The sequence below is a fragment of the Strix uralensis genome, unplaced genomic scaffold (assembly GCF_047716275.1).
Source record: "Strix uralensis isolate ZFMK-TIS-50842 unplaced genomic scaffold, bStrUra1 scaffold_117, whole genome shotgun sequence".
In the NCBI taxonomy this organism is placed as follows: domain Eukaryota; kingdom Metazoa; phylum Chordata; class Aves; order Strigiformes; family Strigidae; genus Strix; species Strix uralensis.
Genome location: NW_027436759.1, coordinates 36,969 through 60,992, shown reverse-complemented (window position 1 = coordinate 60,992; position 24,024 = coordinate 36,969).

Sequence of the window (24,024 nt, the reverse complement as noted above, 5' to 3'; positions counted from 1 at the left end):
CTCCAAGACAGGCGACGTCGCCCCCCTCCCCTCCAAGACAGGTGAGGACTTCGCCCCCCCACCCCCCCCAACACAGGCGACGACTTCACCCCCCCCACCCCAAGACAGGCGACGATTTCAGCCCCCCCCCCCCAAGGATAGACAATGACCTCGCCCCCGCCACCCAAGACAGGCGACGACCTCGACCCCCCCCCCACGACAGACGACGACCTCGACCCCCCCCCAAGACAGACGATGACCTTGCCCCCCCCAAGACAGACGACGACCTCGTCCCCCCCCAAGACATGCAACGACATCGCCCCCCCCCACCCCAGACAGACGACGACATCGCTCCCCCCCAAAGACAAGCGACGAACTTGCCCCTCCCCCCAAGACAGGCGACGACTTCGCCCCCCCCACCCCAAGACCGGCGACGATTTCAGGCCCCCCCCGCAGGATAGGCGACGATTTCAGCCCCCCCCCCCCACCCCAGGATAGACGATGACCTCGCCCCCGCCCCCCTAAGACAGGCAACGACATCCCCCCCACCCCAAGACAGGCGATGACTTCGATCCGCCCCCCCACGACAGACGACGAACTCGACGCCCCCCCCCAAGACAGGCGATGACGTCGCGCTCCCCCCGCCCACCCCCGAAAGGCGATGACCTCGCCCCCCCCCCAAGACAGGCGACGACCTTGCCCCTCCCCAAAGACAGAATACGACATCGCCCTCCCCCCCCGCCGAAGACAGGCGACCTTGCCCCCCCTCCCCAAGACAGGCGACGACATCGCCCCCCCCCCCCCCCCAAGACAGGCGACGACATCGCCCCCCCCCCCAACCCCAGACAGACGACGACATCGGCGCCCCCCGCCAAGACAGGCGACGACATCGCCCCCCCACCCCAAGACAGACGACGACATCGCCCCCCTCCCCAAGACAGGCGAGGAGCTCGCCCCCCCCCCCCCAAGACAGACGATGACCTCGCCCCCCCACAAGACAGGCGACGACCTCTCCCCCCCCCACCCAAGACAAGCGACGACCTCGGCACCACCCCCCCTCCAAGACAGGCGACGTCGCCCTCCCCCCTCCAAGACAGGCGAGGACTTCGCCCCCCCACCCCCCCCAACACAGGCGACGACTTCACCCCCCCCACCCCAAGACAGGCGACGATTTCAGCCCCCCCCCCCCAAGGATAGACAATGACCTCGCCCCCGCCACCCAAGACAGGCGACGATCTCGCACCCCACCCCTCCCCCCAAGACAGGCGACGACCTCGCCCCCCCACAAGACAGGCGACGACCTCGCCCCCCCCCACCCAAGACAAGCGACGACCTCGGCACCACCCCCCCTCCAAGACAGGCGACGTCGCCCCCCTCCCCTCCAAGACAGGTGAGGACTTCGCCCCCCCACCCCCCCCAACACAGGCGACGACTTCACCCCCCCCACCCCAAGACAGGCGACAATTTCAGCCCCCCCCCCCAGGATAGGCGACGATTTCAGCCCCCCCCCCCCAAGCATAGACGATGACCTCGCCCCTGCCCCCCAAGACAGACGACGACCTCGAACCCCCCCTAAGACAGACGATGACCTCCCCCCCAAGACAGACGACGACATCGGCGCCCCCCGCCCCCCCCAAGACAGACGCCGACATCGCCCCCCCCAAGACAGGCGACGACCTCGGACCCCCCCCCCACCCAAAACAGGCGTCGACCTCGCCCCCCACCCCCCCCACGACAGGCGACCTTGCCCCCCCCCCCCAAGACAGGCGACGACATCGCCCCCCCCCCCTCCAAGACAGGCGACATCGGCACCCACCCCCCCCAAGACAGGCGAGGAATTCGGCCCCCACCCCCCCCAAGACAGGTGACGATTTCAACCCCCCACCCCCCCCCCCCCAGGATAGATGACGACCTCGCCCCCCCCCCACCCAAGACAAGCGACAACCTCGGCACCACCCCCCCTCCAAGACAGGTGACGTCGCCCCCCCCCCCTCCAAGACAGGCGAGGACATCGCCCCCCCACCCCCCCCAAGACAGGCGACGACTTCAGCCCCCGCCCCCCCCAGGATAGACGACGACCTCGCCCCCCCCCCAACACAGGCGACGACTTCACCCCCCCCACCCCAAGACAGGCGACAATTTCAGCCCCCCCCCCCAGGATAGGCGACGATTTCAGCCCCCCCCCCCCCAAGGATAGACAATGACCTCGGCCCCGCCACCCAAGACAGGCGACGACCTCGCCCCCCCCCAAAGACAAGCGACGAACTTGCCCCCCCCACAAGACAGACGACGACATCGCCCCCACCCCCAACACAGGCGACGACATCGCCCCGCCCCCCCCAAGACAGGCGACGACTTCGCCCCCCCCCACCCCAAGACAGGCGACGATTTCAGGCCCCCCCCGCAGGATAGGCGAAAATTTCAGCCCCCCCCACCCCCCCAGGATAGACGATGACCTCGCCCCCGCCCCCCAAGACAGGCGACGACATCCCCCCCACCCCAAGACAGGCGACGACCTCGACCCCCGCTCCCCAAGACAGGCAATGACATCGATCCGCCCCCCCACGACAGACGACGACCTCGACCCCCCCCCCCAAGAGAGACGATGACCTCGACCCCCCCCACCCAAGACAAGCGACGACCTCGACCCCCCCTCCCCAAGACAGGCGATGACTTCGACCCCCCCCCATGACAGACGACGACCTCGCCCCCCCCCAAGACAGACGACGACCTCGTCCCCCCCCAAGAAAGGCGACGACCTCGCCCCCACCCCCCCAAAACAGGCGACCTTGCCCCCCCCCCCCAAGACAGGCGACGACATCGCCCCCGACCCCCCCCCCAAGACAGGCGACGACATCGCCCCCCCTCCAAGAAAGGCGACGACCTCGCCCCCCACCCCCCCCAAGACAGGCGACGACATCGCCCCCCACCCTCCAAGACAGGCGACATCGGCACCCACCCCCCCCCAAGACAGGCGAGGAATTCGGCCCCCACCCCCCCCAAGACAGGCGACGACGTCGCGCTCCCCCCGCCCACCCCCGAAAGGCGATGACCTCGCCCCCCCCCCAAGACAGGCGACGACATTGCCCCTCCCCAAAGACAGAATACGACATCGCCCGCCCCCCAAGACAGGCGACATCGCCCTCCCCCCCCGCCGAAGACAGGCGACCTTGCCCCCCCTCCCCAAGACAGGCGACGACATCGCCCCCCCCCCCCAAGACAGGCAACGACATCGCCCCCCCCCCCAACCCCAGACAGACGACGACATCGGCGCCCCCCGCCAAGACAGACGACGACATCGCCCCCCCTCCCCAAGACAGGCGAGGAGCTCGCCCCCCCCCCCCCAAGACAGACGATGACCTCGCCCCCCCACAAGACAGACGACGACCTCGTCCCCCCCCAAGACATGCAACGACATTGCCCCCCCCCACCCCAGACAGACGACGACATCGCTCCCCCCCAAAGACAAGCGACGAACTTGCCCCCCCCCCAAGACAGGCGACGACTTCGCCCCCCCCACCCCAAGACAGGCGACGATTTCAGGCCCCCCCCGCAGGATAGGCGACGATTTCAGCCCCCCCCCCCACCCCAGGATAGACGATGACCTCGCCCCCGCCCCCCTAAGACAGGCAACGACATCCCCCCCACCCCAAGACAGGCGACGACATCGCCCCCCCCCCCAACCCCAGACAGACGACGACATCGGCGCCCCCCGCCAAGACAGGCGACGACATCGCCCCCCCACCCCAAGACAGACGACGACATCGCCCCCCTCCCCAAGACAGGCGAGGAGCTCGCCCCCCCCCCCCCCAAGACAGACGATGACCTCGCCCCCCCACAAGACAGGCGACGACCTCTCCCCCCCCCACCCAAGACAAGCGACGACCTCGGCACCACCCCCCCTCCAAGACAGGCGACGTCGCCCTCCCCCCTCCAAGACAGGCGAGGACTTCGCCCCCCCACCCCCCCCAACACAGGCGACGACTTCACCCCCCCCACCCCAAGACAGGCGACGATTTCAGCCCCCCCCCCCAAGGATAGACAATGACCTCGCCCCCGCCACCCAAGACAGGCGACGATCTCGCACCCCACCCCTCCCCCCAAGACAGGCGACGACCTCGCCCCCCCACAAGACAGGCGACGACCTCGCCCCCCCCCACCCAAGACAAGCGACGACCTCGGCACCACCCCCCCTCCAAGACAGGCGACGTCGCCCCCCTCCCCTCCAAGACAGGTGAGGACTTTGCCCCCCCACCCCCCCCAACACAGGCGACGACTTCACCCCCCCCCACCCCAAGACAGGCGACAATTTCAGCCCCCCCCCCCAGGATAGGCGACGATTTCAGCCCCCCCCCCCCAAGCATAGACGATGACCTCGCCCCTGCCCCCCAAGACAGACGACGACCTCGAACCCCCCCTAAGACAGACGATGACCTCCCCCCCAAGACAGACGACGACATCGGCGCCCCCCGCCCCCCCCAAGACAGACGCCGACATCGCCCCCCCCAAGACAGGCGACGACCTCGGACCCCCCCCCCCACCCAAAACAGGCGTCGACCTCGCCCCCCACCCCCCCCACGACAGGCGACCTTGCCCCCCCCCCCCAAGACAGGCGACGACATCGCCCCCCCCCCCTCCAAGACAGGCGACATCGGCACCCACCCCCCCCAAGACAGGCGAGGAATTCGGCCCCCACCCCCCCCAAGACAGGTGACGATTTCAACCCCCCAACCCCCCCCCCCAGGATAGATGACGACCTCGCCCCCCCCCCCCACCCAAGACAAGCGACAACCTCGGCACCACCCCCCCTCCAAGACAGGTGACGTCGCCCCCCCCCCCTCCAAGACAGGCGAGGACATCGCCCCCCCACCCCCCCCAAGACAGGCGACGACTTCAGCCCCCGCCCCCCCCAGGATAGACGACGACCTCGCCCCCCCCCAACACAGGCGACGACTTCACCCCCCCCACCCCAAGACAGGCGACAATTTCAGCCCCCCCCCCCCAGGATAGGCGACGATTTCAGCCCCCCCCCCCACAAGGATAGACAATGACCTCGCCCCCGCCACCCAAGACAGGCGACGACCTCGACCCCCCCCCCAAGACAGGCGACGACCTCGCCCCCCCCCAAAGACAAGCGACGAACTTGCCCCCCCCACAAGACAGACGACGACATCGCCCCCACCCCCAACACAGGCGACGACATCGCCCCGCCCCCCCCAAGACAGGCGACGACTTCGCCCCCCCCCACCCCAAGACAGGCGACGATTTCAGGCCCCCCCCCCAAGACAGGCGAAAATTTCAGCCCCCCCCACCCCCCCCAGGATAGACGATGACCTCGCCCCCGCCCCCCAAGACAGGCGACGACATCCCCCCCACCCCAAGACAGGCGACGACCTCGACCCCCCCTCCCCAAGACAAGCGACGATCTCGCCCCCCCTCCCCCCCCAAGAAAGGCGACGACCTCGACCCCCCCCCCCAAGAGAGACGATGACCTCGACCCCCCCCACCCAAGACAAGCGACGACCTCGACCCCCCCTCCCCAAGACAGGCGATGACTTCGACCCCCCCCCATGACAGACGACGACCTCGACCCCCCCCCAAGACTGACGATGACCTCGCCCCCCCCCAAGACAGACGACGACCTCGTCCCCCCCCAAGAAAGGCGACGACCTCGCCCCCACCCCCACAAAACAGGCGACCTTGCCCCCCCCCCCCAAGACAGGCGACGACATCGCCCCCGACCCCCCCCCCAAGACAGGCGACGACATCGCCCCCCCCCCAAGAAAGGCGACGACCTCGCCCCCCACCCCCCCCAAGACAGGCGACGACATCGCCCCCCACCCTCCAAGACAGGCGACATCGGCACCCACCCCCCCCCAAGACAGGCGAGGAATTCGGCCCCCACCCCCCCCAAGACAGGCGACGACGTCGCGCTCCCCCCGCCCACCCCCGAAAGGCGATGACCTCGCCCCCCCCCCAAGACAGGCGACGACATTGCCCCTCCCCAAAGACAGAATACGACATCGCCCGCCCCCCAAGACAGGCGACATCGCCCTCCCCCCCCGCCGAAGACAGGCGACCTTGCCCCCCCTCCCCAAGACAGGCGACGACATCGCCCCCCCCCCCCAAGACAGGCAACGACATCGCCCCCCCCCCCAACCCCAGACAGACGACGACATCGGCGCCCCCCGCCAAGACAGGCGACGACCTCGCGCCCCCGCCCCAAGACAGACGACGACATCGCCCCCCCACCCCAAGACAGACGACGACATCGCCCCCCTCCCCAAGACAGGCGAGGAGCTCGCCCCCCCCCCCCCAAGACAGACGATGACCTCGCCCCCCCACAAGACAGGCGACGACCTCTCCCCCCCCCACCCAAGACAAGCGACGACCTCGGCACCACCCCGCCTCCAAGACAGGCGACGTCGCCCTCCCCCCTCCAAGACAGGCGAGGACTTCGCCCCCCCACCCCCCCCAACACAGGCGACGACTTCACCCCCCCCACCCCAAGACAGGCGACAATTTCAGCCCCCCCCCCCCAGGATAGGCGACGATTTCAGCCACCCCCCCCAAGGATAGACAATGACCTCGCCCCCGCCACCCAAGACAGGCGAGGATCTCGCACCCCACCCCTCCCCCCAAGACAGGCGACGACCTCGCCCCTCCCCAAATACAAGCGACGAACTTGCCCCCCCCACAAGACAGACGACGACATCGCCCCCCCCCCCCAACATAGGCGACGACATCGCCTCGCCCCCCCCAAGACAGGCGACGACTTCGCCCCCCCCCACCCCAAGACAGGCGATGATTTCAGGCCCCCCCCGCAGGATAGGCGACGATTTCAGCCCCCCCACCCCGCCCCCCCAGGATAGACGATGACCTCGCCCCCGCCCCCCAAGACAGGCGACGACATCCCCCCCACCCCAAGACAGGCGATGACTTCGATCCGCCCCCCCATGACAGACGACGACCTCGACGCCCCCCCCCCAGGACAGGCGACGACGTCGCGCTCCCCCCGCCCACCCCCGAAAGGCGATGACCTCGCCCCCCCCCAAGACAGGCGACGACCTTGCCCCTCCCCAAAGACAGAATACGACATCGCCCGCCCCCCAAGACAGGCGACATCGCCCTCCCCCCCCGCCGAAGACAGGCGACCTCGCCCCCCCTCCCCAAGACAGGCGACGACATCGCCCCCCCCCCCCAACCCCAGACAGACGACGACATCGGCGCCCCCCCTCAAGACAGGCGACGACCTCGCCCCCCCACCCCCCCCAAGACAGGTGATGATATCGCCCCCCCCACCCCCCAAGACAGGCGACGACTTCGCCCCCCCCCAACCCAAGACAGACGACGACATCGACCCCCCTCCAAGACAGGCGAGGAGCTCGTCCCCCCCCCAAGACAGGCGACGACTTCGCCGCCCCCCACCCCAAGACAGGCGACAACTTCGCCCCCCCCACCCCAAGACAGGCGACGATTTCAACCCCCCCCCCCCCAGGATAGACGACAACCTCGCCCCCCCCCCCCCCCCCAAGACAAGCGACGACCTCGTCCCCCCCCCCCCAAGACAGGTGACGACATCGACCCCCCCCCCCCACCCCAGACAGACCACGACATCGGCGCCCCCCCGCAAGACAGGCGACAACTTCGCCCCCCCCACCCCAAGACAGGCGACGATTTCAACCCCCCCCCCCCAGGATAGACGACAACCTCGCCCCCCCCCCCCCCCCCAAGACAAGCGACGACCTCGTCCCCCCCCCCCCCAAGACAGGTGACGACCTCGGCCACCCCCCCCCAAGACAGGTGACGACCTCGCCCACCTCCCCCAAGAGAGGCGATGACCTCTCCCCCCCCCCCCCAAAAGACAAACGACATCGGCACACCCCCCCCCCCAACACAGGCGACGACCTCGCCCCCCCCCCCCCCCCAGACAGACGATGACTTCGGCTGAGGGAAGAAAGTTATTCTGTGAATGTCTGCACCAGACAAAGGCCACAAGACGGTCACGGAACAAGTGACTTCATGAGAGCGGTACCAAGCAGTGACTTGCTTAGGTACTACAGCACGCAGGTCTGCAGTCACTGTACAAGATGTGTTCAGATACAAGGATTCCTGCAGCTGACAAACCCAGGCAGGACTCACATGAGTACTTTTACTTGCCATTTTCCAGATTGCTTGTCTCATGCCCACTTCTTTTTTGGTTTGCAACAAGGCATTTAGTCTGCTGACATGATTCACACCGTGAACTACCCCATACCCATCCCTCTGTAGAAAGCCACCTGGTCAGAGCTGGGAGGAGTCAGCAAGGGCACTGCCTTTACTGCCCCTCTGCACAGTCCTTGTGAGATAAGTGCTGTTCCAGCAGGCTACCCTGCTCCACAGCACAGGTTTAGAAAGGGGTGTCCCTGACGTTCCCATGCCTGCCAGGCTGCCTGGGGGCTTATTTTCCTGTAAGCTCCCATTTTACTGCAGCGTCTTCTCCTGGGATAGGCTGTGGTCAGGCCGTTTAATTACAGCTTCCTAAATACACTATAAGGTACAAATAACCTTGTGAAATAGCATGGTCACAGGTCCCTGGAGAAGTTATCCTATTCCAAAGGAAGAAAAAAATATTTCTCACTTAAAAGAAAAAATGTAAAACGCTTACCTCAACGCCATCAAACTTGTCAACTGGTACGTACGCATCTTCAACTGGCTGTAAAGGAACAGATAACTGTGTAAGAAAATGTTTTTTGCTACTTTCATGTTCTTCCTAAACTGTGATAAACTACAGATTTTACACTGCTAAACTACTTAGTATAAACACTGAGTTGCTTCTGAACCAAAAAAAATTGTTAGTAAGCTGCAAGCAGTATGGCACTAATACGGTGCTAACACTGGCTTTAAAGAGTTCCTTAGCCAAGAGATTCAGAGGCTGATCCTGCGCTGTAATGAACCAGCGGTGCACAACGAGCCATCAGTGCTGGTAAGGCACTTCCCTTGGCCGTGAGGAAGAAAAGTAAGAGATTTCTGTAGCTATCTTACCACTGGTTAACATCCAGAGAAATCGAAAAAGTTCTGTCCACATCCGACAGCATGCACTAGTCTTCCTTATTTTGATTTTCTACCGTGCCCGAGGGGCTGTCAGATACCTTATGGGACAGTTTTCAGTGCTGCAGACCCCTTGTCAGAACGGTGCCGCAGCCCACTGAGAGTCTGGTCTCAGGTGACAGTCATTTCAGCAAAGGCTCATTCGCTGTGCACATGAAGTCTGTCCAAATGTCTGCACGAGGAAGACCAGGCTAAGAGGAACACTTCTCAGGAGCTTAGTTTCACACACGAGGTGCACAATAGATGCACCTGGGTGTGATTTTACAAAGCAGTTTTGTACGTTCACAGCGCAGCCCCTACTCACTTGATGTCAAGCTGACAGCGTGCGTCCCTTCCGCAACGTCTGGGGCTGAGTGGCCAGAGAGGAACAGGACCAGGGCAGAATGAACTAGAGGTTCTAAAGCACATCCAGAGGGACACCACGGCAAAGGCGCTGACAGAAGCCTTTCCACATCCCCTTCAACTGCCTTAGCTTTCAGGCTGCCCCTTCCTCTTCCTGCCCCTTACTAGACCTAAGATTAAGGCAAGGCTCCTAGGGACAACCTTGCTTTCTGATACAGCTGACTCATTCTCAAACCACGGGCAGGGGAGAAGTGTACCACAAAGATTCTTATGTGATGTACAGTCACTGCAGAAAGGAACCAAAAGCCTGACTTCTCATGCTGCAGGAAACAGTATTTTAGAAGGTGCTCAGAAACAATTCCTTCTTAAATTTTGGCTTGTAAGACATCCACTACCAATATGAGTCTTTAACATGAATATTCTTTTTGTAAAAGTTGCACAATTATCAAGGAGAGAGCTCAGTCACTCTTAAGATTTTTTATTTCCTCCTGATGTTTTAGTTTTTCAAAGAATGACTGAAAAGTATCTGATCTTTCTACATGTCTAGGAGCAACAGAAACAGCATCTCTGTCAGCACCTGCAAAGAGATTCCATTTCTTCTGTTATTGCTGGAAGTCACTTTCAAACATTAGAACTATCACCAGACAATGAAAGTTCCACCTTTACTGTGTACTCTGAGTCAGTAAGATCCAAATGTAAATATTTTGCCACCAACGTTTGCTACTGCTGAAGGGGGAAGACTCTGTGGGTAGAAGAGTTTACTTTAGAAGATAAGATACACATTGATCTATGTGCAAGTTCAGGCAGCGTACAAGTTTTTCAGAAAGACTACAAGAGCCTCCATAAAAAATGTATTCTCACTCCCTACTGAATTGTTAGTCTAATAGACTGCTACTGTTTTTCTGGAGTGCTTGCAACTCGGAAAAAAAAAAAAAAAAAGAGAGATGAGTAATGTAGCACTCCCTTCATTAATTTACAGAAATTAAGATGCATTATTAGTCTCCCCCACAGCAGACATACATAAATTAACACAATCTAAGAGCTATACAAAGGGCAAATCTAGTGTAATTATTTCTAACTAGATTGGGGGCTGCAGGCTGTTTGGGGCAAGATTAGTGCCACTGACCATCTATCTCACCCCACAATAAGTTGTTTCAGCTTTGTTAACTGCTACAAGTCAACTGAGAGAGCCACTTCACACATCTATTCAGTGCCCCAAAGACTTCAAGATCTTGAACTGAAGTATCTTTTATACCTTATTGCAATGGCAGTTACTACAGCTCTACTCAATACTTAAGAAGTTAAAAGTTGAACTTCATCAATCCTAGTAGTATGGCCTTTGAAAGAAATAAAAAGGCTTCAGCTGTTTTGATAAGAACATATGAAAAAAATCCTTACCTTGCTCTCACCAAGTTCTGAAATCTATTCATTGACTAAATTATTCAGTTTACCAAGAACAACCAGCTTGTAAAGAAAACTCATATTAAGCTTGCCCTAAAAACCCAAGAGGTTAACAAATGTGACAGCCTTGTTATACCTGTGATTCAGTTCTTCCCCATCTTTCAATACCCCAGATGGCTTCATCGCTTCAACCAGCTTCTGAGTATGGATGCAGTCTATAGCCTTAGGAGGAGCCAAGCTAATCGGAGAAGTAATTCCATAATGCCTTTGAGGCTGGTTCTGCAGCTTAGAATTACTGTGGGAGAAAATAAAATACTGAAGACTTCACAGAAGAAAAAAACCCACAACCTTACTGGAAAACATCCTTCAGTTTACAGGTTTCCAAATCAATGTCTGTTCTTTTACCCAGCATTAATATAAATGAGAAAAAAATTGTCCTGCTTATGATTTTTAGATAACTTGACCTAACTTAGAAGTCACAACTACTTTTTCAAAAATATCTGTGGATGTAAGAAAACATCTAAGTTGCTACCAACTTACTTGCATTGCTCTAGACAGTTAGAACCAATCACCAGGAAATGAAAAGGTTTGAAATCCACTAAGGGTGACGCTACACACAGCAGAAGTTTTGGACACATTTCGGTTTCATATCAGTTTTGATTTAAGGATATTCCCATCAGCTTCCTGCTAACATTAAATAAGACCATTTAACGCTGGCTTCTTTTAGTTAAATGTATTTGCTGTGCTTCTGATTCTGGAAGGGCATTGCAGTTGGTTGTAGAGGAAGGACATATAACAAAGTGATCTGTTAAAGAGCTGATGCAGTAAATCCAGCATTGCCTTGTTTTTGTTTATGGAAGAGAGTATGAATGAAAATATCAACCAATCTGCACCTAATTTTGCTAGGAGAGCCTCATGCACTTAACACAGTGTTCAATTTTTAGAGTTCAGAGGCTTAGCTGTACATACATCTGTTTGGTCTAAACCCAAGAGATGTACATCAGCATATAAAGCAGCAGAAGTTAAGCTTCGTATGCAGAGGGTGCTCAAACCTGGCTTAGCCAGCTCACTGCCCAGTTAGGCTGAGCAGGACACCAGGCACCTGGGTTTGGAGCCCCCGTAACTCCAATTATAGCAAGGCATAATTTTTGCCTGCAACCCTCTGCTTGCCCTGCGTGTTTAGACTTATTTGCAATCAGAAGCAGCACAGGGCTGACATGGCAGGACAACATTAAATTAAAGGCAGCATTCACATTTTCTTTACGCCACAGAACCCTTGCTTTAGAAAGGGAAAAATGGAGAAGAAACCCTACTTTGCATTACCAGCTGAAACCAGGAGAGAGAAAGGAGCGGGACAGGAGGGAAGCACTGTACTTAACGATCAAGGGTCTCTACAGAAACACCAGTAGCAAAAGGGGGAAGACGCATTAAAAGGTCTGTACAACTCATCACGCTTGTCAGACCCTAAGGCTAAAGGGATTAATGATGCCATTATTCAAACTGGCTCTTTTTCTACTTCACAGTCAGCCAGCCTCAAATATTAGATGGGTTAGTCACAGAATCATAGAATGGTTTGGGCTGGAATGGACCTTAAAGATCATCTAGTTCCAACCCCCTGCCATGGGCACGGACACCTTGCACTAGCCCAGGTTGCCCAAAGCCCCGTCCAACCTGGCCTTGAACCCTTCCAGGGAGGGGGCAGCCACAGCTTCTCTGGGCAACCTGTGCCAGTGTCTCACCACCCTCACAGGGAAGAATTTCTTTCTTACATCTAACCTAAATCTGCCCTCTTTCAGTTTGAAACTCTCACCCCTCATCCTATCACTACACTCCCTGATAAAGAGTCACTCACAGGAGCCCCTCCCCTGCTACCCCCCCCCCCCCCCCATACAGCTGTGAAGGGTTTTAATATCGATACAAGCTGTTGATTCTTGGTTTGTTGGTCAAAGATCTGCTGGCATAAGAAACATTTCAAAGCAATCTCCTGCTTTGGCTTCGATGAAGAATTATGCTTCAACCATACAAATGAACTAAGAGGAATGGGCAACACAACCCATTTTCTGTGCAAACCTTAGCAAAGCCCAACTCTGACCCCATCTGCATATTTTTACAGTGCAATCGTCCTGACTCTTCCACCCAAAGAAAGTGACTATAGAAGTTAATGCTGACTTGCAGAAAAAAGAACTTTACAACTTTGGGGTTGTAAAGCAGGTATGTTTATTCAGTGCTGGGCGCATGGGGGATCGCTCCTCCACAAGCATGCGCGCCTTTCTGTAGTTATTCCCTTGCTTTTATGGTACAAAGTATTGTATATTCATAAGACGCCTATACATATTCATAGCCTATCACCGCCTCCCCTTGCTTCTCATGGTAATTAGGTCTCCTCCCCTTGCGCCTGCGCATTGAGCTCCTCAAGTCCTGGGCAGTGGTCGTAAATTCCTGGGCGGGGGTCGTATAGATGAAGTATCTCCTCTTCCTCGCTGGTGAACTTTTCACCCAGTCGTTCTGCGCAGCCTCAGTCATTCCCTGTTCCCTGGCCAAACTGCCAGGCCAGTTTGCACCGGAATCCGGGGTAATCTTGCTGCTGACCCACACATCTTCAAGGCTTCTGCCCGGACCAGGAGATAGTAGCCTAGCAACACTATCAGCACCTGGTATGTCTCTGCACGTAGCCCTCCCTGCCTCTGCACGAGTCCCTCTGTCTTGTGCCGTCTAACTACAATTTGTTTGCATTCCCTGTCTCAATGCAGCAGGATAGAGAAACACTGGGATTGACCCAGGCATCATGAAAACAAGGAACCTGGAACAGAATTCACCAAGGAGACAGGAACTGCTAGACAGCAGCTAGACTGCTACTGAAAAAACATTTCAAGGTCCACAATAAGTACGAACTAGCACTTCACACTCAGTCACCAGCTCTCCCCTGAACGACTCCAGGGCAGTGATAAACAAGCACACGGAATCAAATGCCGCCTGACCTACAAACTAAAGATTGCCCATCGGTGTCACCGCACGGGCAGAGCAGGTACTGGGGAAGAACATTTGTGTGACTGCCCATCGATTTACTGCCGCAGGGTCAGGATACACCGGCTGGAAGGGGGAAAGGACGTGAACTTCACTTTGCTTAGACAGCCCAGCAAAACTGGCCCAGCAGTCAGCCACTTTTAGAAGTCTTTCAGCATCTATTTCCAACTGCCAATCTTCACTTCTCAGGAAAAAAACTGGGGGTTTTGAGAGAGACCTTACAAAATTATCCCTCGCACAGTAACCTGATCAGGAACATTCAGAGAAAGCCACATTTCCCCCTCCCCCCCATTTAAGCTGGATACCCACCCTCATCCCAGGGTAGAGCCTCAGCCGGCGGCAGCCTGCAGCCAGCCAGGCCGCTGGGAGGGTGCCGGGACACCCCAGCGCAGAGCCCAGCACAGAGCCGCCCCCAGAACCACCCCAAAACCAGGGGCTGCGACCCCCGGGGCTGAGCCCCAGACCCTCCAGCCGCGCCCGCTCCCTGCCTGCCCCTGGCAGAGGCCGGGCAGTTCTGGAGAGGAGCTTTCCCCGGCGGGGGGCGGGTTCCCCCCAGGGCCCTGCCCGGCCCCTCACGGGGCTGCGCGGGAAAAGCCCCTCGGGCAGACGCGCCGCCGCCCCCCCCCGCCCCTCTCCTTCAGGGTCCTTCAGGGACGCGCAGCTGCCGGCGGGGGCTGTTGGCGGCGGCGGCGGCGGCGGCGGATCCACCCCCCCCTCCCTCCAGCGGGACTGACGGGCCGCGCTCGCCAGCTCGGGAGCTGTGGGAAACGCTCCTCGGGCGGCCGCTGCCCCGCCGGGCCCTCGGCGCGGGGAGCCCGGCGCTGAGGGAGCCCTTGCAGCGGGGCCGGGCCGAGCTGCCCGTGGGCAGGGCCCGCCAAAGGTGGCCCCACCGGCAGCCCTGTCCCTGCTCCAGCCGGGGGACGTTCCCGGGCACAGGGCGAGGAGAAGAGCCCATCACCCTCCCGTCAGCTCGTTCTCACCCAGGTAGTGCTGAGGAGCCGGCCAAGTGTCGCTTGACTGATGGTGGGACTGGGTGATCTTCAAGGTCTTTTCCAACCTGGACGATTCTGTGACTTCAGCTGGTACTGGGAGCCCTTCGCACACGCGGTTAATGGCGGCAGATGGATTCGAGCACTCACCACAGCTCACTGCCATGTGGATTTTGGGCCAACAGAGTCTATCACAAGCCAGGTCCTAAAGCTACCGAAAGACCCTGAGGCTACTCTGCACCGTGGCGTTTAGATGGCAGTGCCCCGCTAACATCCCAGATGCAGAAAGTTTAAGGTAAAACCATAATGCTTTTGTAAAGTTGAATACATCTTTGGAAAAAAGCTCGCTTCCCAACTGTCTTGATGTCTTGTAATATCAGAGCCTTTCTCTGAGATTAGCACGTACATCATTTCTGTACTTTTCTGGGTTGTCTGTCTGTATTGCCTTTGTTGAAGGAAAATAGATTTTTCTCTTGCAAGATACTTTGAAGGAACACAAACTGAACTTTTGTCCTGAAGCTTCAACAAACTCAGAAAACCAACGTTTGCTGTTCAGACACAAAGGTACTTTTAGCAGGACAGTCTTATCTAACCTAATCAAATACCTTCATACTATGGAAGTTTAAAAGTGACTTTATTTATTTGTTGAATGTGCGTGACAGTACTTGTGCTAACACTTCAAAGTCTGAAAATCAGATGCTTCTCTAGGAGGTTGTGGTGGTAAAGCCAAAAAAGAAGAAAAAAAGTTTTCAAGCAGATTTGTTGAGAGTTTTTTTTAAACCTCTGGTCATGCTCTTGTTATTTGCAGAAGTTCATCGTGGCTTTTAACACTTCATGATCCTCACAGCACTGCTGTGATCCTAGAATCAGGAAAACTGTTGTTTGTATGCTGCTTCTGTGCTTTTCTCTCAGGTTGATAACCATCTATTTGATGTGAGGAAAATACCGGCCTTTATTTTTTTCCAAGTTTAGATGGCTAATTAGCCAATTTTTTAAAAAATCTGTTTCTGCTGCGTGCTTTGGTATTGCAAGGCTAGCTGTATTTGCCTACAGATGGGATGAAAGTTTTTTCATGGAGAGGTGATACCTTTCTTTAAATCACCTACAACTTTCAGGAGAAAACAGCTCTTCAAGCAGGAAGGTTTTCCTCAGGTGCAATTCTAATGTTAAATGGAAATGAAGAGTAATCAAGCTTATCTTGATTGCTTCAATCACGTAAACTATTGAAAAGGGTGGGGGTGCCTGAGAAACAAGGGCTGTTACTGATGGTTGAAGCGAGATGGTCAGGTCGTGAGTTCTTATAGTGACTAGAGCTCAAATAGAGAAAAAAGAGTATTTTTTTGTCTGGAGAAGAGACAGTTCTGAAGTGCTATGAGAGCAGTAGTTCAGCAGAAACACTGTTGAACTTTTGCTCGAGTTTATGAATTCTAGTTTCCGATATTATTGTTATAAATGCAGAGGCAGAGCTGCAAATATCTTTTATAAATTTATTTGCAATACGAACAAGTAAAAAAAAGTGTGGCACGCCAGGGGGCAGGGGGGGCTTTCTGCTCCCCACCGACGAGCACCAGGTAGTGCTGCGTCACTCCCTTTCATAGTCCCATCTTCACATGCGCAGCAGGGTCCCTTAAACTTTCCCGGGCTTTCTGGTGTTGCTGGGGCTCCTGGCAGGGGTTCCTCCAATCAGCAGAGCCCCCTAAACTTTCCCGGGCTTTCTGATGTTGCTGGGGCTCCTGGCAGGGGTTCCTCCAATCATTTTTCACCTGCGCAGTCCGGTGTTGCTGGGGTCTTCTGACGGGGGTCCTGCCAGTAATTTTCCACCTGCTTAACAACAGTCACTGAGGAAAAAAAACCTCCAAACCCCTTTTAACCATAAAGCCATGATAAATCTCCTTTAACTTATGTACATGGCAAACACCAACAAAGTCACCATATTTTTAACACGAATCACCACCATATTCTTCACATTATCTTCTTTATTTGAGAGTGTTTCTTGAAGGAGAGAACTGAGAAGACAGATTGGGATGGCCACTCTGTGAGTAATATGTTTTCCTAGAAAACAAGGTTCTTTTGGTTTTTGCTAGCTATTTACATAAAATTCTTTCTAAGATGTGACTTGCATTTCACCTACATCATTTCCATAGTATTATGTGTAGCAGTGATTAAAGCCGATTATGTTTCAGAATGTGTAGAATGTGAGAAGAGTTTGTTTCAAGGTAATGCTTTCCTTTGCTGTGGGTATTCTGTTAACTTTAAAACAGTTCTGTGTAGTGCCTGGGTTATAGAAAAGCCCAATAACCAATTAAATATTGTTAGTTGGGGCTCTTTTTTTGATGTGCATATGTGTTATCCGGATAGCATATTGAAAAAGTGAAATCTGTGTTCTTAGAGTCATATAGGGTGGGGGGGTGTTTTGGGTTTGTTTGCTTAGCTTTATAAATTGCTGGTATGTTCTAAAGGAATAAATATTCTCTGTAATATAAATGAGGTGATACCTGAGTACTTCTAGTCTGTTAGAGGGTATCACTGATTTTATGGAGATGGGCTTTATAAATACATAGGCTGTGTGTTTTCTTGTGTTATAGTCTGTGCATCTTGTATTTTAATCTTGTCTGTAGAGTTAATGGTAGGGTGATGTGTTTTAGAAAACACTTCTGGGAGAGCTTGTGTTTGATAAACTTACAAAATTCAACAGTCTGAATGCTTATTCTTGGCTAAAAAGTTGTTTTTGTACTCGCTGTAGGCTTTGCTGTCATTTTTTACCCCTTTTCAGCTGCTGCCCCTGTATTCCACAGGGGATATTTGCTTGTAAATGCCTGTCCCTTTTCAGTAGAAGGTGACAATCTTGTCTTATTTTTCACCCCTTACAAACTCTTCTTGTCTATTCAAAGTGGGCTAACTTTCTGCTCAGTGCACAATTCCTGTAAGTTGTTTAGGCTAATCTTTTAAATTTCTTTGCTGTGTCAAGTTTTGGCTCGATAAGTCAGTTCAAGTGTCTGATCATGTAGCTGTGGTCAGAAATACTGACCCAAGGGAAGAAGAAAGAACATGTTGTGAGGAGAGAAGAGGATGAGATGGTTTCTTTCAATATCCCCAAGGTAAATCCTGTACCTTATACAGATCAGATCCTTCTCGCTTACTTAAACTGTATTTTCATAGAGTAGTTCTGTGGCAATTAAACCGGTCTAACCCAGGCTGAGGTGACTTTCTCCTTTCGCTCAGAGTCTGTGCTGAATTGGTGTTGAGCGAGATGGGTTTCCTGACTGTTGGAATATGTGCAGGCTCCTGAACACTGCTGGGGGTGCAGGGGAGAAGCAGAGCCACAGCTGTGGAGGGGAGAGGTGGGATGACAGACAGCAGTCTGGATTTAGATTGGTTTACAATGTACCCAAGAACTTGCATCCTTTTCCAGTATATCAGTTGGTTTAAGAAAGTTTACAATCTGTCTACAGTTTCTCTGCTTTTATTCTCCTTCTGCATTGTGAAATGTGTACAGCTGGGTGTGCATGTCTGCCTGTCAGAGTTGTACACAGGCATACCCGTAACCGCGTAGATGAATGCGGATTCTAGTGAAGTACTTCGAGTTTCTATATTGGCGAGATAGCTTGGAGGTTTTCTGATGGGGAGAATACAACTATCAGCTTTATAGGATCAGCTCTTATCCATAGAGGGATGCACATTAATATTACCACAGTTAAATATTTTCATGATCTGTGTCACAGGCTGAACTCTGTATCTTAGGGGTATGGGGAAGATTATACGTTCAGATCTGGGCTTTAACACCTGTCCCATCTGTCGGCTGACCTTCTGGCACTGTTGGTTGTCTGTCTGTGTTTGTTTGAGAGAGTTCTTTTACTAAGTGGGGTGTCTCTGAGGGGCTGATATTTATGAGGAAGTGTGTTGCTGGAGTCATACAACAATGCTAACAATAAGCAATGTGCCTATGTGAATGGAAAAAGTGTGATATTTTAGTCTGTCGTTTTCTTACCGTGTAGCTTTTTCTCAGATGAATTATGTCTTGCAAGCTATTAAAAACTTCATCCAGAAGGATTTTTATTGTATTTTATTTGGCAAAGTGCTTCATGACTCTTGTTAGAATGTTAGAATATTAAAATGTAATGATTAAAGGAGAGTGAAACTTTAAACAGATTTTTGAAGGCAGTTTTGAGGAACTTTTTGTATATGCATGAAAAGTTATGTACCAACTATTGTACCTGAACCTTTCTGCATCAACATACAAAATCTACTGAAAGGTGAAACTGCTACAGAGAAAATATAGGTGTGATACTCAAATATTATCCCCAGAACAGAGAAAAACTTATCAAAATTATTTTCATCAAACTTTGGATTTTTCTTACAAATGTGGAGGATCTTATCTGTGTAATGTACACTATTTCACTAGAGAGAGATTTTTGTCAGCAATAAGTTGTATATATGCATGTAGGCCCTGAAGAATATCAGCTAACAATAACATGAAATTCAATACTGGAAAGCTGCATTTTGTAGTAAATGTTCTCAAGATTTACTGATACATCGCATTATGTGGGCAGGTATATGGTAAGAGATAACAGTGACCAGTAGAAGGTGGGGCTGCTGAAGACAGATTTCAGATGGATGGATTTAAACAAATAGTGGTTGAAGGGTTTTTTTAGTTGGTTGTTTGTGGTTTTGTGTTTTTCCTTTATCTCTGAATCTCATCGATTTACTTAAGGGACATAATTCTATAGAATGTTGGTATTTGTAACCTAGCAAGCTACTCTGAAATGTGAATGCATAAACCATTCATATTTTCAGTTGGTCCAGACTGTTGCTGCTGAAGCACTAAGCTTGCCTTGGCGGGCATGACTCTGGCACTGTGGTGTTGCTCTGTGTCTTTCTCGGCTGGCTCGCTGCTGATGGCTCTTAGCTCCTGGTGCTGCCAGTTGTAGTGGGCTCCTGGCTTCCCTGCAATCACCTGGTAGGATTTCAACTGGCCACTGTCCGTTGAGCCAGCAAAACAGTACCTCTGCTCTGCTGCTTTCCCAGGGAAGTCTTGAATGTTTGTGCCCCTTAATGGGAAATGAGTCACAGCTCATCACCAGGACATTGCCACCAAAAGACTAGAGATAAACTTGCACTGGCTTGTAGGGCAGGTGCGGTATCATCAGGAGGTGGACAGGTTTCACCTCAAATTGAAGCTAAGGTTAATTATGGTGTTACCAGCTTCTGAAACAGGTCAGTTAATGGGAACTAACTGCAGGCTTGCTGAAGCAGCACTAATGTGGCTGCTCTCAATGAAGTGTGTCTCTGATCAGCTCATTTTCTCTCAGCAGGCTGAAAAATAGCCCCAGTATGAGTGCTTAGTCTACAGTCATGTTGATTTTGCTTTAGGTTTGTCTTTAGCTGTTGGAGATTAATGAATCAAAATGGTGTTTGAATTTACAACCAGTCCTCATCACTTGGCAGTGTTATTTCTAGCTGTTCTCTGCTTGGCTTACCTGAGCCCATCAGCTGAAGGACTCTGCTATTCTGCCATGTGGGAGTGGGGTGCAGCCTTCAATGTCTAGGAACTAGTGAGGTGATAGCAGAGGGTGTTGAAACCTTTTTTACTTTTCCAACTGTGTAAGTACTGTGCCGTGTATTTGTTGCAACCATGTCCAAATCCACCAGTGGCCTTTCCTCTTCACTCATTTTTGCCCATACCACAATCTTCCCTGACCCCAGAAGAGGAGCCTCCTTTGATTCCACCAGCAGCCATCAGACACAGCGACAGTATGTTGGGGATAGTCACTGATGTGGAAGTGCAGACAGGACCTTAGATGCTTGATAGCGAAGCACAAGCAAAGGGTCTGCTTAGCAAGGTCTGTGTGTGCTGGTGTTTGGATAAGCAGCTGGCGTATGGATCGCAGGTTTCTTCAAGGGGAAAGCTAAGGTGGTGAGTTTGAGTGTCCCTCTGAAGTGTTGATCTCCTATAGACAGCCTAGATATTTTGGTTCTGTAAAGATTTGATTTGAACTCTGGTCCCTCTAGAGGTATTACACACATAATATTCTTTGCACAGCAGTTTACCATTAAGGTGTTTCCTTTTGGGGAAGAAAGTTGAGTGGAAAGTGCACTTGTTCTAGAGAAACAATCTTAAATTAAAAGAACAGTGATCTCTGCTAGCTAACACCTGAAGAAGGAAAAAACCTTTTGTGGTAGGTGTTGGTTCAGAAGTCTCTTGGGTCAGAAATAGTTGCCAGGAAGGTATTACCCAAATTCAGTGGGATATGCCTCCTGTAGTTCTTTTTTTTTTTTTTTTTTTCTTTACAATACTACCTTCATTTTATAGGTAATATTTATTTTATAGGAAGTGCTGAAGAGGTGTAACTTGTTGATGTTTAAAAAGGGTTTTCTCTGACCTGAATGGAAGCTTCTACAGATGAATGTGTTGTATCTTTGTTATGAATAGCTTTAAACAGAGAGCATAAACACTTTTCTCTTGATAGAGAAAGAGAATTAACCTGTTTAATCTTTGCATTGTTCTTAAGTTTTATTTTGGGTGGGGGTGGGGACCCAACTCCTTGGACAGTTGATGTTGTGTAGCACTGTTATTTGTTCTAGTTCCATTATGGCTCGAACATGGCTGTGAGACTGGTTTTGGGCATTAAAGCCTGATCCTAATACCCTCAATGCACTATCTCTTATCATGCTGAGGAGTCTTTGCCATTAATTCATTCATTTCTTGCAGAGATCGCATCTAGTTCTATTGCTTGCAGGGAAACTCGAAAGAGAGGAATGGATACTGATAATTGCTGAAACACCTCAATTCTGTGTGAGAGCTGGGAGAAATGTTCATATCCATTGGCTTTGTAGTAAGACCTTGCTGAAGTTTTTTCTCGCCTTTTTACACAATAGCATGATGTTCAGCTTCATGCGGAAACTTAACATCCATCAGAAAATAGTCAATTTGAATTGTAAACTTGAGCCCATGGCAGGGAACCCTTAGCTGGTCTCCTGTGCTTGAGGAGGCAGAGGCTCACCCCTTTAGCTGGCAGGGCTCTAGGGAGGGTGTGTAGGTGTGCTTGTTTTTAACCCGTTCTTGATAGGGCCCATTGTTTGAAGGGAAACAAAAAATAAATAATTCTGCTCTAACATAAAACACAAGTAAATTACATTGATCCTTTTAATAATTGCTCCTTTGATGGCAGCATGGCTAGGCAGTGCATCCAGACATGGATAACAGCTGTCTGGGTGGAGCTGTGCTCTTGTGGAGACCCGCTGTCTCCGGGAGCTGAGCAAGGACAAGGCTGTTTGTTCTGCTGCTGTTTGTTCACAGTCGCTATTTTCCCATAGTCTGTGTGTTCCCATAGTCCTTACACTGAAATGGGGAGAGAAAAATTGAAAGCTAAAGAAACTCTCCTGATGTTCTCTCTATGCTTGCTTCCATTCTGGGCTTCCCTTCTGATATTTGTATATTTGTGCTGTTCTTCCTGGGTAATTATGAAGGGGCAACTCACAGGGGATACATGAACTCTGTTACAGAATGGAGAAGGGGATGAGAGCTTTGAAAGATATAGCGTGACATAAACACTGTTTTGGCTTTTCCACTGTATTTATATCTTCAAATTTAGAGGAAAAAAATACTTAAAATTAACTAAAGCTTACCACCATATTCTGAAGCAAAAATGTAATTTAGAGTAGTTGGAAAGGAGCTGTGAAAGAAGAGTACAGTCATAGCTAGATCTCATCTTCTTTTAGAGAGCTTTGTGATTTTTGGCACCTGTACTCAGCCTGGTGCATTGTTCATGGGGCTTCTTTGTTGTAGTTGATAAAGTAGACTATAAATAATTGTTCTTTTCTGTTTGAACAGTTGCCCAGTCAGGGAATTGGCATGTGCAAGGTAAGCAAGGAAGTAATGCTGACTTTATCATAACAACCTGAAAAAGAAAAGATGAAGCATAGGAGAATGACAAGTAATGGGCTGAGAAGTTTGGAAAAGATGAGGAGCGTTACAGAACAAAGTTATTACAATTCTGTAGTTTATGTGAGTATCCTTTAGGATTTCTCGCATATCAGTGTTTGTACATGTGATTATGCATAGTCAGTCATTTTTGCCTTGATGACTGGCAAACAAATGTATGGGACAGAATCAACATCCCATACAAATATGAAAGTGCTTCCAATGACATTAAAATTGTTCTAACACACCTATTACGTATTCTCTCAGCTACAGGTAAAACTTGAGTGAGAGAATAGAAAGCAAGAGCGAGAGAGGAACAAAAATGAACAGTGGGAAAGATGAGCGTGGTGTTCATGCAACTGCTTGTAAATAAGGCAGTTCAGGGGCTGCCTGCAGGAATATATGGCCTGGGATGGGTGTTCCAGGGTGTGGGGAAACACAGGTTTTGAGCGGCTGAATACAGAGTTTATTCTCAGGTACATCGTCTACTAAAATACAAACGGTTTCCAGGTGGTATAAATGTAATTTACTCTTTTTTTTGTTTTCTTTATGTTTTCTTTATGCTGTGAGAAAAGAAGAAAATGGCAATTGTGCAAATAAGCCCACAGTCTGTGGGAGCTCACAATTCTTACTGTATATCTAGCAGTCACATTTATGTCTTTATTGTACTTTCACCTACCAGGTTCTTCTTAGATAATGTATATTTAATCTTTTTCTATTAATAAATTTCATTTTAGTCTGAAAGATCTTTCTTTTGCTTGCTGTCTGCAGCAATGTAATGAAAGGGAGGTGCTCAGAGGGAAGGCTGTGAAGATTTGACATGTACTGTGTTACTGTCTTCTGAGATGATTGAAAATTGATGCAGTAGGAATTTGTTGCCAGGTAAGTTTTCCATCTTTGGAGCACTCTCTTTTCCCTGAGGAGCTCTTGGTAACCCCTTTCTGGGATGGCTCAGTCCACTCTTCGAAGAGAAGTTTCTAGGCGGTGTTCTTTGCTATTTTGTACGGGAATATTTAATTATTTCAGGTATTTAGGAAATAATACTACTTTCTGCAAGGTTGCTTTTAATTATGCTCTCATCTGCCAAACTTCAGGAATATTTAATCCTAGTGTGAAACCAGGGACTAGCGTGAGCCCAAAAAGTCATTCTTTAATGCTTAGTGTTACATGATTTGCTGTATCACCTGAGCAAATGACCAGCACTTAAAGAGATGAAAGAGTTACACAGCTAAAATCATGCACATCTTGAGAAATAAAAGAAGTCTGGTCATTTCAACA